The sequence below is a fragment of the Centrocercus urophasianus genome, unplaced genomic scaffold (assembly GCF_019232065.1).
Source record: "Centrocercus urophasianus isolate 14NV4802_14NV808 unplaced genomic scaffold, USGS_Curo_1.0 seq_14, whole genome shotgun sequence".
In the NCBI taxonomy this organism is placed as follows: domain Eukaryota; kingdom Metazoa; phylum Chordata; class Aves; order Galliformes; family Phasianidae; genus Centrocercus; species Centrocercus urophasianus.
In genome coordinates, this window is record NW_024884586.1 from 24,970,518 (window position 1) to 24,985,073 (window position 14,556).

Below are 14,556 nucleotides of genomic sequence, written 5' to 3' on the forward strand. Positions count from 1 at the left end.
TCTGAAAATGTTCATTATTGGATGCAAGAGTTGCTTTGACACCTGTGGAGCATCCAAGCATTCTTGAATGGGCATTCAGGTTTCTTGGCATCACAATAGACATGTGATCCAGGCAGTAAGCATATTTTGAAGACCTGGAATTAAAGACGTTAAAGCTTGATGAATTTTCATGTAGTTTTTTGCAGACATACGCTCTCCCAGTGCAAACTTGAATGTAGGTTTTATTCACTGTCTACAGGGAGAAACATGCACAGTGAAGTTTTTGTCTAATAATAGGGTTACTGCAACTGGAACGTGCAGAGGAAGAAGAATCATTTTGTAATAGAAGCAGAGATCAAAGATGCGTAGCTGAAGGAAAAAACCTTGATATAAACCTTATATACCTATCAAAAATAAAAATATCCCCCAGAAAACAACAACAAACATTCAAACTACAATAGGAGTCAAGCTTAAAACCTTTAGAGCTTTTCAGACATTTTCAAGTTTGGTCTGAAATTCATTTAACAGGGCTGTTTTCCATACTGGAATGCATTTGTACAGGATCAGATGATCTGAAGTTCAAAAAAATAAAAAAAACTGGGGTTCTGTCTCCCTCTTCAGCTTGGATTCAGATTTCAGAGGCAAAATTCAAATTACCTTCCCTATGGAGTAACAGATGGAGTTAATCTACTACTGTAGGAAACTATTTGCAAAACATACAGACAACCCAGAATCTATGCCCATTTTTGCATGAAACTGCTGCAAACAGCAACCTCCATGAGGAAACTTTTATCTTCAGAAATTAGCAGCAGACTTAATTAAACTAAAAGGGCTTCTGCCAACAAAGTTTTAATGTCTTAATATTATTTCAGGTAAATAAAGCTATGACTGCTTTCATTAACACACGTTTATTGCAGTCAATATAAACTGTTATTGGAGGTATTTTTAAAAAAGACAAAAGTAAAATACAAAACAGGAAAGAACGTGCAGTCTATTTTTGTTCTGCACTCTTATTTATCTTATGCTTCCAAGCATTGTAAGGAAAAAAAAATCTAATTAAAAAATAAAATTCATTAATTAATCAGAAATAATTGTTTAAAAAAAATTCTTTAGCGCGGGTAGAAAAAAGAAGTTAGCACTTAGTACCAAGATGTCAAGGAGAATTAATAATTATTTTGAAAGCTTATTTGTTCTTCAGTTAATTTAATTTTATTATGCTATTTTATGTCAGAAGATGATAGATATTGGGTATCTGCTTATGGCAGAAAATACTCAATGTTTTTCTAATTGGTTATTTGTTAAAGAAACTGATTACAGAGATATTACAAGTGTAGTTGATAAAGCCAAACAGAAACAGGAATATCCCTTCTGAACTCACTTTACTAGCAGCATTCCTGAATTCTCCTCCTTTACAGATCTGCAGTTGAATCCTCCAGCTTTTAGACAGAGTAGATTAGGTAGGAAAAACACCTGCTGTCTTTTCCTTTTTTCTGAAACCACAGACTTTGGGATTATGTATGAGTAGAGTGGCAAAGGTGCACTAAGGCTTGGAGAATTCACTACACGTTTTCTTTTCTAATTAATAGCTGCATCTTATTGTCTTTTTATCGTGTTATTCTTTCTATGGAAAATGTCAGAAACATTAAGAATGAAAAACAGACATGAAAAGGAAAAAACCACACAGTTAGAAGCACCGCATTACATTAAAAAAGCCAAGTCAGGAACTGCTAAATTGGTGGTTGCCTATGCACTCTTAAATCTCTCCCATGTGTCTGTCCTGTGTACAGAATGAGGCAGGGATCCTGTGGGAAACAAGATGAGAGTATGTAATTAAAGACTCTATCATAATGCATATGCATATAACACTACATTGCACACGATGTGTGGTTCATTTTCTTTCTCATCCTGTCCCTGCAGAGAAGATGATGGAGAAAATGAACTACACATGACAGATGTTAGTAACATTAGTTAATGCATTTTTGGAAAGCAATCAGATACTAAAGTTGCATAAGGCATGTTTAGAATAGAATAGAAAGCAAGGAGAAGATACTTCGTTTTTCTAGAGTGCTAAAGAAAAATATATAATGTAGAAAAATGAAACCTTAATAATAGTATGGTGAACATGAACCTTTTCTATGGTTATACTTTCACTACTTAAATAATGGGTATTAAATTCATGCTATAAAAGATGCATAAACTGCATATTTACATGAAGATTGGAAGAAACTATAACTAAAGAAGGGAGAGATGAAACAAGCTGTACACCTATTAGCCCATATCATCTTATGGAATCTCAATTAAACTCAGTAGTTTATTATGTAGACGTGATTTTATGTGCTTCAGTTTTATTCTAAAAGTCTAATTTTCATAAGTAGGCTCATCCTTATAATGTAATCTTGTTTGTTTGTTTTTTTAATTTTGAAATTCAAAGTTAAAATGAAAGACCAGTCTTTAAGGGGAAAAAAAAAAGAACAAAACCAAAACTATTTTACTTGCAGTCTCTATTTAGTTTTTTAATTTTTGGAGCGACTCAAATTTTATCTTCATCTAGATATAAGTTTGAATGTATTCTAAGTATACGTAAATCCAAGTTAAGAAAGAGCATATTCTTGACTTCTATATCAAATTGTTGACATAGCTGCAGTATTAGGTAAGTCCGATGAAGAAATACTTAGCTGTCACTATCTATATTACATTGATAAACACATCTAGACAGTGGTCTGATCTGTGATTCATCAAGTGTTTAAGTGTATACTCTGTCTAAATAGCAGTGATGATTTAAATATGGTCAGGATTAAGGAGCTAGAAGTTAGTCACACATTTCCAGCGTATGAGCTAAAGCCTATTGAAATGTGACAAAAATGCTCTCAAAGTCTTTGGGTTATGGCTTATGCTGTAGCTGGAAGACAGCTTACAATGAACAGACTTCACAAGGAAGTGAATTGCTCTCACTGGGGATCTGGAATATTTTTCAGGATTTTAACTACTTGTTACTATAGTAAATGATAAATAAGTTGAATTAATAACTTAATAATAAGTTTATTATTAATTATTATTAATAATTAATAATAAATAAGTTAAATAAGGTAAATTAATAGTGGGAAGCTTAGGTGCTAAAAACAAAACAAACCCGTGCAGTAATTCAGAGTAGCTAGTAAGTTTGATGTGTTCATTGTGCAACAATATAAGTTCAGCTTGCAATATTTGACTGGCATATAAACTTAAATAATAATTATTTAAAGAATAGTCTTGTATTAGGTTTAAAAATATTTGATTCCTTCTCACAGCTATAATTCTTCTCTAAATACAGGACTATTTGGTGCGCTGGTTGTGTACTTTATGGTTTTCCAATGAATTTTAAACACTTGTCTTTTCAGAGCAAAGAATCTAACCACCACACTAGGGAATCCATGCCTGCCAGCCTCTCCATATGTTCCCTACATTCATAAGCCTTCTTGCAGTAATACTTATTTAACAAATGTAAATACAGTTTTGGACTGAGGTTCCCCTCAGATGAGCACACATCAAAGACTACTTCTATCCATCTTTGAACACTGTCTTCAAATTCTTGATTTAAAAGTTACAATAGTGACTGCATAGGATTATAATGCAGGTGCTACCTATGGACAAAAATTTGTACCTTACGCAGTTTGAATAGTAACTTATTCTCTGAGTGAACCTTCTAAGTCAAGCACCAGTTTTTTACTTCTGTTTGTCAAGTAATACTTTGATACCACTGAACATGCTACAGAATGATGAGTGGGTATGTAGAACAAAGTATTGTTCATTCTAGTTCAGTCATGGGAATAGTTATGTAGAGGAGCTGTAGGTGTCTCAGTTACACTGGTGGTCAGATACTCATATGGAGTTTCCACTGAAATCACAGGCTATTCTTATGAACAGCTCCTTCTCAGGGTTACTCAGGTAATTCTGGATTGACTCTTAGTAATAAACTTACTTTTAAAGCAAAGAGTTGGTGGCCCAGGGAATTGCAGAGACCTTAAAACTGCATCAGGAAAAGATGTTAGAATGAAACTTCAAAACAGAATAATAAAACATCTGGAAAATAATAAGAATGGCAAAACTGGTATGATTACTGACAATAGGAATCAATTTTCAAATTTCTCTGAATGTATTAGTAAAAGAAAAGGGAAGAGAAAATCTGTTGATACAGTATGTTCAATGTTTTAAAAGGCATCTGACAAGGTCTGTTACTATAAGCTGCTAAAACAGAATAGTCATGGGAAAAGATGCAAATGTTAAGAGGCAAGGAAAAAGAGAAACAAATGACAGTTTTGATCAAGAAAAATTATTTGTTGAATACATATTAATAATCAGAAAATGCAGTGATACATGAAAAGCAGCAGTGATAAAATAAGGAAGAACAGATAACACTGAAGGGAGACACCTTAAGTGCTCGTACAACTCACATGCTTCTAAATGAATCACATCAGCTCAGGAAATGAACCTCAGCATTACTGAAAACAACTGAATGAAGGCTTCACTTCAGCGTGCGTTGGCATTCAAAAAGCAAATGAAATACTGAGAAAAGTGGTAGTGAATAATGTGGAGGTATGTAATACCATTATATACAGCATAATTCATATCCTGTATTTTTTTTCTTGTGTCTAAAATGTATAGGTAAGATAATTTCTGTGAACTTAGAAAATTAGAGGCAGTTAAAACAGCAGATAGAATAGAAAATATTTGCATGAAAGAGTGGAATGATTCATTTTTGTTTGTTGTTTTTTAAAGGCTTAGTTGGGTATGTAGAAGACTGGCTGATGGTCTCCTTCATAACAAAGAAAAGCAACATTATTTAGAAGTGGGAAGAAGCAATTTAAAAACTGGTGCTCAAAATATTTTTCCCATTTAACACATAATTGCATTGCAGAACTCGCTGTAAAAGTTGTCTCTGAGGCTAAGAAGCACTGAGATTGAAAAACAGACTGAAATTAAAAGGTATAAACAGCTAACAGATTGACATGAGTGCTCTTCAGCACTTAATCCAAATTCTTAAAGTTACTGATGAGGATGCAGGAAATTTACCCTGTGTCTGGTTATTGCAGCGTATTATACTCACCAGATGTTATTCAGACTGCTCATGAGGAAAGCTCAAGTGGTGCAGGACACCTGTGGGCTTGGAATCCAGTGGTGAGCTTCAAAGGGCTGCTGACCAGGGGTGGTAGGAATTACTATTTCCAGCTGAGGATAGAACATCATTGTGGAAAATGAGGTGGCATGTCTTCGGGAAAAGGTCTGGGATGCATCAGTTTTCCCAAGAGTACTATCCCTGACTTCAGAGATAACACCATTGCAGAAGAAATGAAGAGTTTGTCATAGCTCTTCATTCCAAACTATCTGCATGATAAAGCACCTATTGAAGTATTTGAAGACTGAATTTATAGATAGAAGTGGCCAAGGTTTGTTTGTTGTTGTTTTTGCTTTTTTTTTCCCCTCCCTCTTTTCTCTGAAAAGTATTGTTTCTGTGAAATTGTTCGACTTCAGAATTTTCCTTTGGAAGTAGGTTAGGGTCACAGGATGCTCTCCAAAGCTTAGGCAATGTGACTAGCTTGGACTGGCTAGCCATTTCATGGAACTGATCATTGGATGGAAATGTCCAGTGGGTGACAGAGGTAAATGCTGTATAATTCATGCTGCAGGTATGGTGAGAACCATGCTGCCTCAGCCTCAAGAGCAGAGCGAATAATTTGGCAAGCTCCACCATTAAAGAAAGGCATTGTCCATGGGAAGAAATTAGCACATGTACAAAATACAGGAAAAGCATAGGCTGCTGCAATCAGCCCTCCAAAGAACTTGAATGCAAGTCCAGAAAAAAAAAAAAGATATTAAAAAGCTTTTTCTCTAATTTTTTATGCTGACAAAATTTAAACTCACAAGTCTTATTCTAAATAATTATGTTTATGGCTAAGCTGAGCAGGGTCTCAGGATTTTGAACTGAGCAGCACATAAGTGGAAAAATAAATTTGTTTATATAATATGTAAAAATTTTGTAGCATGCAGGAAGCCAAAACAGTTGTCTGTGCTTGAGCATCTTTTGTATTTGGAAATGATCTTTTTGGCTACTTGGGACTCTCAGCAAGGCAAGTTGTATGGATATTCCTTGCCTTGCACTTTTTCTGTTGGGCCACTGCCTCCCTCCCCACTGCATGCAATGTCACAGAATTCATTAAATGTTCCCAGGTGTATTCAGGAATAGTCATAAATTCTCCAGAGATCCATTTTGATGACATCTGCCTTCAAAGTTTTTGTAAATTATCTGGATGTAGAACTCAAACACGTACTAAGTAATCTTGTGGATGACTAAATTAGGAGGACCTGTTGACTCTGCTGGGGATGGTGAGCCCTTGCAGAGATCTTGGCAAATTTGAGGGTTGGGCAATCACAGCTTGTATGAAGTTTAACATGAACAAGTACACCTTGTGGATACTTCAGCAGTTATGAATCAGAGCACTGGAGTGTCTGGTCCTCTGTTGATTAATTGCCATTTATTCCCTGTGTTGGTAGGTGTAGGCTGGCTTTAGCCACTTGATTTTATCTATGGATCACTGTATGTCGAAAGGATTCTATGAGTATCTCCTTTTTAGAGAATTATGTTGGTTGGCATATCTTTGGTATGAATTGAAAAAAAAATTATCTTGGGAAGCAGTGCCATAATACACATGTTCAGAAAGACAGGTGTTTTTCACAATAAGAGCCCCTGTTGTACTCCTTCCCCCTTCTTCCCCCACGTGTGGCATCATGTGATATGGAATATCCCTTTGGTTTATCAGGGACAGCTGCCTGATGGTTTCCCATCACAAACTCTTGCCCAGTATCCTAGCTTTAAGGGGCTTTGAATGAGTCTTAGATCTGTGCCAGAACCCCTCGGTATTCATTTAATATCAATTCTGTTCTACCTATAAGTGCAGAGGGAAGAACTATATGGGTTACTGTGGAGAAATTTAACTCCGTGCTAGTCAGACCCAGTAAAGTCAAATAACTTGTAATTAACTAAAAATTCAATCCATCTAGAAAGATTTATATTTTCAGATGTTAATCCCATGATGGGACAATATAAGTGTTAATAACATTTCTAACATAGCTGTATCTGCCATAACTGAAGTACTATTTTCCAATCCATGTATAAACTAGTAATATAACTTGTGTAAAATGTGAACAGAATTGCATGAATTGATGCTTTTATCTACAAATTCAGATAGCATGTCAGAATGGACTAATGATGAACATTTCTTTAGAGAAATGGATTGTTTTTTTGGAAAAAATGTAAACCTTTGCACAAACACTTATTCTAATTTACGTCATTGGATATACTGGCAAAGGTCTTTGACAAGTGTGTATAATGTTTACGCAAAATGTGTTGAGCATTTTTAACTCTCATAGGACTCAAACTTTTTTTGATATGGTTAGTAGAACCATAGTCATAGTGATCTAGAAAGCATATTTTAAAACACACGTACTTTGCTTTGTTATCTAAAGTAGTATGTTTGCAAGAAAAATACCTGTCCAAACCAAATTTATGCCTTAGATGAATTGAGGAAGAAATTTAAAACAAACAAACAAACAAAAACCACAGCATCTTGGTGGTATGTTACTATTCTGTTGCTCTTGAAATTACCACAGGGAGCTATTCTGAAGCATTCTCTTCTCTTTCTTTTCTTTTTTCTTCTTTTTTTTTTTTTTTTAAAGTGTTGTCTACATGTTTAGTTGCTAATGTAAGAATGAATTTTTAAAACCCCATCTTTCAATAGTACTGAATATTTAATAAGTACTAGTAATAGAGAAAGTGTTATTTTCTTTTTTTTTTCCTAAGAGTGAGCAAAATAGTATCAATTTAATACTACTGAAAAAATAATAGATCTTTCTACATGCTAAGTTTAGTTTAGTCATAGTTTAGAAATATTGTTTTGGTAGGTTGAGAAGTAGGTAATTTGGAAGACATGAGTTACAGCTGTGTGTCTAACTTTCTCTTTGTATACCCCTAGATCTTTTCTAAAACAGAGGTTCTTTCCCTCTCAGATTTTCAATGTCTGCTCTTCTTACATCAGAATGAAAAAACCCACAGGCTCAAAAGAGATGCTGTAATCGCCTTTTCTAGCTCTCCTTGATTTCACTAGTAGCTGGTAGAGGACATCAGGTTCCTTGGTTGTGTGAGACTGATCAAGATATTGCTTAGAAAAAATTAATTATTTTTAGTAGAAAGCCAGACAGTTTCATTTGATGTTTGACTTAATCCTTTTTCAAATATGTAAATTTTATAGCTTACAATTCTGCTTCAAAGGATTCTGCCTTGCTTTGACTGACATTTATCACGTAGATATGGTAGAGAAAAATTATTTATCTTGACAGCAGGCTGATGGCAAAATATCTATGCTACGATTAAGCTCATTTCTAGATTAGTAGGATCGCACTAGCACCTTCTGCAGCTGGTATTTCTATGACAGTTGAAGTTATCTTAGCCTGCATTTCAGTGTTTTGCTTTTTCTCCCAAAGAATGCCTGTAGATTCTGGCTTATGGAACACCATCACAAAAGCAAAAAACAGCAGCAGCATGACTGGAAATGTTTTTTATATAAGAATATTCTGCTATTATTGCTTAATTTTAACAGAAATTTGATTTTGAATGTATTCTTGACATTGGCAGAATGGATCAGACTTGAGTTTATCCTTTTATTGCTTAATTTTAAGAACTTTGGATGCCTAAGCGTTGACTTTTTGAATTCAGGCTTCAATTTTTTGTAGTTTTCATTGTGCATGTAATTCAGCAAGTGAAGGAGATTCACTGGAAAAAAAAAAAATGACAGGTTGTGTTGGCTGTTTAGCAAAATAGGTCTGCAAAAGGTAGAGTTTTTAGAGTAGTTTATTTTAACATGTAAAACTTAGGGAAATATTGAGTTTAGAGAGTTGGGTTATAATCTAAAAGTGGGAAAGCTACAATTAGTAGTTAACGTGTGATCTCTGTTTTCTTAAGAAGTTAAGATTAAAAAAGGAATTAGGATAATTTAACAGGATCATTCTTCAACAACAATTACTAACCTTGTTAGTGTTTTAGGAAAGGACAATTGCTTTTCATCCATATATTATGAGAAATTTTAAACATTTCACCTTGACAATAAATTTTCCAGTAGCTTGTTTTTTCCAGGGAATTATTCCTTCTGTATCACCTCAAAAAGGAAAAGAAACTTTACATTGACAATGTTTCCATACTTTATGGATGAAAAATGGCTTGGAGTGAAATAAGGGTTTTAGAGGCCTCTGATGTGACTTAAAGTGGAAGACATTCGGCAGTATAAAATATGAGTAGGTGAACAATCTAACAAGCAATACCTCAGAGCATTAGAACCCACACAAATCACTATTTCAAAAATATGTTGAAGCATCCATTTAGCAATCAGGAGAATGCTTAATACATAAACCACAGCAAATAGAAATTATTTAATTTTATAAATACAGTACAGCAAATAAATGATGCTTTACTTTCTTATGTTGCAACAGGTTCAAAAGTTCAGCTCTGGTCACTGTTCATTTTATCACAGTGTGCTGATTATTATACTACTGATATGCTGTTTTAAATATGAAATACTTTTAATGTAGCTACTAAGTACTCCATAAAGAACTCTGGAAAGGAGAATCAAAATAGATTAAAATGGTATTATTTCATTTATAAACATAGTTTATAAACTATATATATAAACTGTGTATAGTTATATATTTACTTGTGTATATATGGTTTCTTGAAATTCTTCATTGTTCCAATACAAAATTAATATGCAGAGATAAGCATTTTGTGATTTGTGTTTGCAATTAGAAAATATGCGCACATTCAATTTAGTAACATTCTGAGAAGTCTGTCTGGATTAATTTGGACTATTTTATGTACTTCAGATAGTCCTCAAATAGACAGTATTTTGCTAACTGGTATTTAAAAAAGAAAGACTTCTGATTTATTACATGCTGATGCATTTCATTCTGTACGACTTTACCCCTATGAGAAGCAGCTATAAAAACTGTTAAAGTGAGTAGAAAAACTTTAATTTGGTAGTATATTACACCTGCACAGGTGATAATGACTAAAAAAGATGCAAGCAATGAAGAGCTAACCACAGATACTATATATCCAAAAAAATTATCTAATATATCTATCTCCATCACTCTTCATGTCTTGTCTTTTTCTCAGTGGCTCACCAGACGGTAATGTTCTCAGATCAAATATTCTCTATAAACTGGGAGACCACTTAGCTGATTTATGAGGCTTTTAGCTATTACATACTTACCTACTCAATAAAAGTACTTACATCATATGACACACAAGCTGCCTCCACAATCCAAGAATCATTCTTAAAGTGACACATACATCAAATTGTAATGTAATTTCCAGTATCTAATCTATCACTTAAGGGCAAATATCAGGCATTCTGTAGTAGATATTTTTTTATTTCTTCATTAATTGTTCTTAGATTTTTCAGACAGTGCTTTTTTACTCTTGTGGCTTTCTCTTACACATAAATATATTCTTTAGTGTTTTTTTTTTTTTTTAAAAAAAAAAAAAGGTGGAAAAGCAGAGACAGGTTGTATAAGTGAGAAGAATACAGAGACTTCAATTTCCTTAGCATTTTCTTATTTTTTTTGATTTTTTTCTGATTTTGAGGAAAGTATTTATCTTGCTTGGAAAGTACATTGTCTCATTTGTATCAGAACTAGTAACCCTAGATTAATAACTACTAAACCTAGATTGACTGATCATCACAATACAATCAGATATATTTAATTAATAATAATTGTGATGTTTCCGGCTAATATGATCTATTCAGTGTACATCTCATTGTGTTGGAGGAAGTTCTGCTTATTAAACTAATAGTTTAGAGCCTCCATAAAAAAAAAGAACAAATAAAGCTTTTGGGCAGTAGTTAAGCAGCAGTCTAAACTTCCTGTTGTAGCTCACAGCTGAAAATACTCTGGATTATTAATTACAAAATTGTTATATAATCTTCATTAAAGTTTAGAAATTGAATTGAGAACTTATTCTCAGGAAAACAACTTAGAGAATATGAAGCTAACATCTGTACACATGTATTAGTATCTTTTGGAAGTACACATAAAAATTTCTTCAGTTCTATAGAAATGTTTGACTTTAGGAGATGTCTTATAATGTTTTAAAACTTCACTTCTACTTAACACCATCAGTTTTCCCTTCAAAGTGGCGTAGACACAGTTGAGCTTATTTGTGGAGGGTACAATAATTATTTGATTAACTTTGGTCCACAACGGCACTGTGACTAGATTTAGTTTCCTTTCTGTTGTGAAAACATATAGCTGTGGCTAATGAACGAACTTGAAAAACTTGGGAATAAATGTGTCTGGAATAATTTATTTTCTTACTATTGTATTTCTGAAGCTCATTAAGAAAGAGTATGTAGAGCCATGTGATGCAAGTACAGAAACTACAGAGAGGCATCTGCAAAACGGATGAAAGTGAAGGCTTGTAACATCATTAAAATATGTTCCTGTTGATAACTCAGACCTTGGACAGTCTGCTCAAACATGTATTTCAACAGGGCACTAAGTTCCTGGTTAGCTATCGTTTGTTGATTTTCATGTATGCTTTCACTTGCGACTACTTAAATATTCTTCTAGCCAAGTTCAGATGGAATGGATAGGTGAAATTTTCTTGATGCTACGTAAAATAGACCTGCTTCAAACTTCTTGTTATTGAGTATGACTACGTAGATGAAGAAAAGAAGCTTCTTATTTCTATCTCACTCTTCCAGCTTTTCAAAGCCAAGCCCCACCTCTGTCATCTCAAATTGCTGTTGATACTTAAACCCTTGCTTTTAGCTAACCACTTCAGGGCTTCATATCTTACTGGGTTAAGTTTGAAGAAGCTACATTCTTTCTTTTTCTTATGCTATCCTGCCTAGAAGCTTGAGAAGAGTATGAAGGGAGAATTTCGTTAGTGCCTTCTAACAGCACGCCTTTTAAATTCTATTTTATAATGGTATCTAAAATTTTTAAGAAAGGCGAAGTTGGAGCTTTTGGGATGATTAAGTGTTAAACTACAGCTACTTCTATTTATTTGTACTTGCTGTCTGTTGTTTATGCCTGGAATTTGAACTTCATGGAGCAGGAATCCTTCTGTCCGGTGTGCTCCCTTATTACACCTAGTATGGTTTAGTTTTGACTGTATTTCCCTTACTATGGTAGCAATAGTCATTCAACAAATACCAAGCATCAACCTAAGTAAGTTCCAGAAAATATATTCCTTGGGTAAAAATGCCTGATGGTGATCTTGCATACTATAGCTACAAAAGTTTTAAGTAGTTACGCAAAGATATAAGGACAGATTTATGTCCTGCATTCTCCCTGAAATGAGGACATACATGATGTTTTAATTGAAATAGTGCAGCAAGCAGACAACCAGTGATTTTGTAGTAAGAAATTGATGATCTTGAAACTGAGAAAGTGCTTTTGAGCTCCGTAATCTGCCAAACACATTTCACAAACTGCGATGGGAATGGTATGTACTAGTTTCTCTATTTTCTATTCAGGGAAAAAATATTTTAGTATAATTAATGAATATTATGCACAAAGTTTAATTAAATTCTGAGAAATGAAGTGTATTTTCTTGCAACATTCTTCACTGTATACATTTTTTTTAGGGATTCCAGTCTCCATTAATGATTGTTTTACACATCAGGTGTGTTCTCATTGAAGTTCATAAAAACTGTGTTAATCTTAGTTGTGTGAAATATTATGATAACTTTAAAGGTGACTTTCAAGGTCATATATCTTGACAAAATATTGTAGAAGTGACAAAAATATTTGGCAGTCTGTTTTGTAAAGTAAGAGTTTATTAAGAACCCAATGGTTAATCATGAAGTTAACACATACAATGATTGCCTGCTCTGCCCTCACCTTGTTTCCTATTAATTCAACATCACACCATGACAGTAGAGCAGATTGTCATCACTTCATGGCATTATACATAAAATGTGTTGTTATAAACATTGCATCAAATCAAGATGTAGGACATAAAATTAGACTAACATGTTTCACAAAAAGTGATACCTTATCTCTCTCTGAATTTTGTTCCTCAATTTAAACATCACTAAAGAGATTCTTTGCAAAATCTGTTTATCGTTATTCAGTGCTGGAAAGGATTCAGATCAGAGAAACAGAACATTCTTGCAAAATCAGGAAGTTGTGCTGAGTGTCTTGGAAATCCTCTGGATGCATTGAAGTTAGTACAAAAGAAACAGAACCTTGTGAAATAGAATTAGATGTGCTTTTAGTAAGTAAAAGAGGAATGGGTTACTTTGTTTTCTGGGAAGTTTTACAAGTTCAGGGTAAAGGCCTGAATTAGAACATAAAGCTCCGAGTATCTTTTTTTCTATTAGAATTTAGATATAAAATAACAAAAAAAAAAAAAAAAAAAAAACCCACACCAAAAACAGACAACAATCAGATTTCAATTTTCAAAATGAGTTATTCTGATTCAGTTGAAATCCTTCACCCCCCACTGAGGTTTATTTCTTTAAGATTAAACTGGCTAGAATAAATAGAAAATTATTTTGAAATCTGAAGTTAGAATATGTAATTCTAAGGTTGTCCTTTTCAAAACTAGCTTTCAACTCTTTTTCTTAAAATTACTATTCAGTATACTTTCTGTCATTTTGATTTTCCAAGATGGAAACGTGAAAATTCAAATTGAATTTTGAAGAAAAAAAAGAGGAAAAAATAAGTAACTAATACTTAAATAATAATACTGCTGTAAAAATCTTCCATGAAGTGGATTAAATTGCCTCTCCAGTATAAAGCATATGCATCCAAAAGAATGATTGTAATAACAAAACCAGAGCTAGAAGATGATCACAAGTGAAGCACTGTAGCAAGTATTTCTGTGCTTTATTCAATTTTTTTCTGAAATTTCACTGCTTTTGTCATTTCCCATTAAAAACTATTTCATAGCCTATGGAAAGATGGGAAAGTTCTTTCCAATAATCAGCATAAATACACCCCAAGTGAAATTTGTCATCTTTCTTCCATATAGCCCTTAAACCCTGCTAATATTTTTTTTCTCTACCCAAACAATCTTTAGAAATGAAAAGATAATTTTTGTTATCACTTCAATATATTTTTCATCCAGCTTTTCTTTAATTGAAGTCACAGCTTTTATTATTACTTTTCTTTCTTTAGCTTGCACTGCATTTGTTAATATTTTGGAACTCTGATTTGATTAGAACAGAATCTGATGCAGAAAGGGCCATCTTATCAAAACTTTATAGAGATATACACTCACCTTTTTTCCAGATGATCTGATGTCTCTGCTAAATCTTTCCTTTGATCAAAAAAAAGATCAATGTACAGTGTTGCATTACATGAGCTATTTTTCTTGTTACCATAGGGAGAAAAGGCTGACTCGTCATCCCCACTAGTAACCAGATGTGCATTGACTTCAGTGACTGTACTTGAGCGGGTGGGTTGGAAAGTGATGTTGCTGTGGGTCAGTGTAACCTCCGTGTACAGTAGCTGTGCAATGAACTCCAGGCTCACATTCTC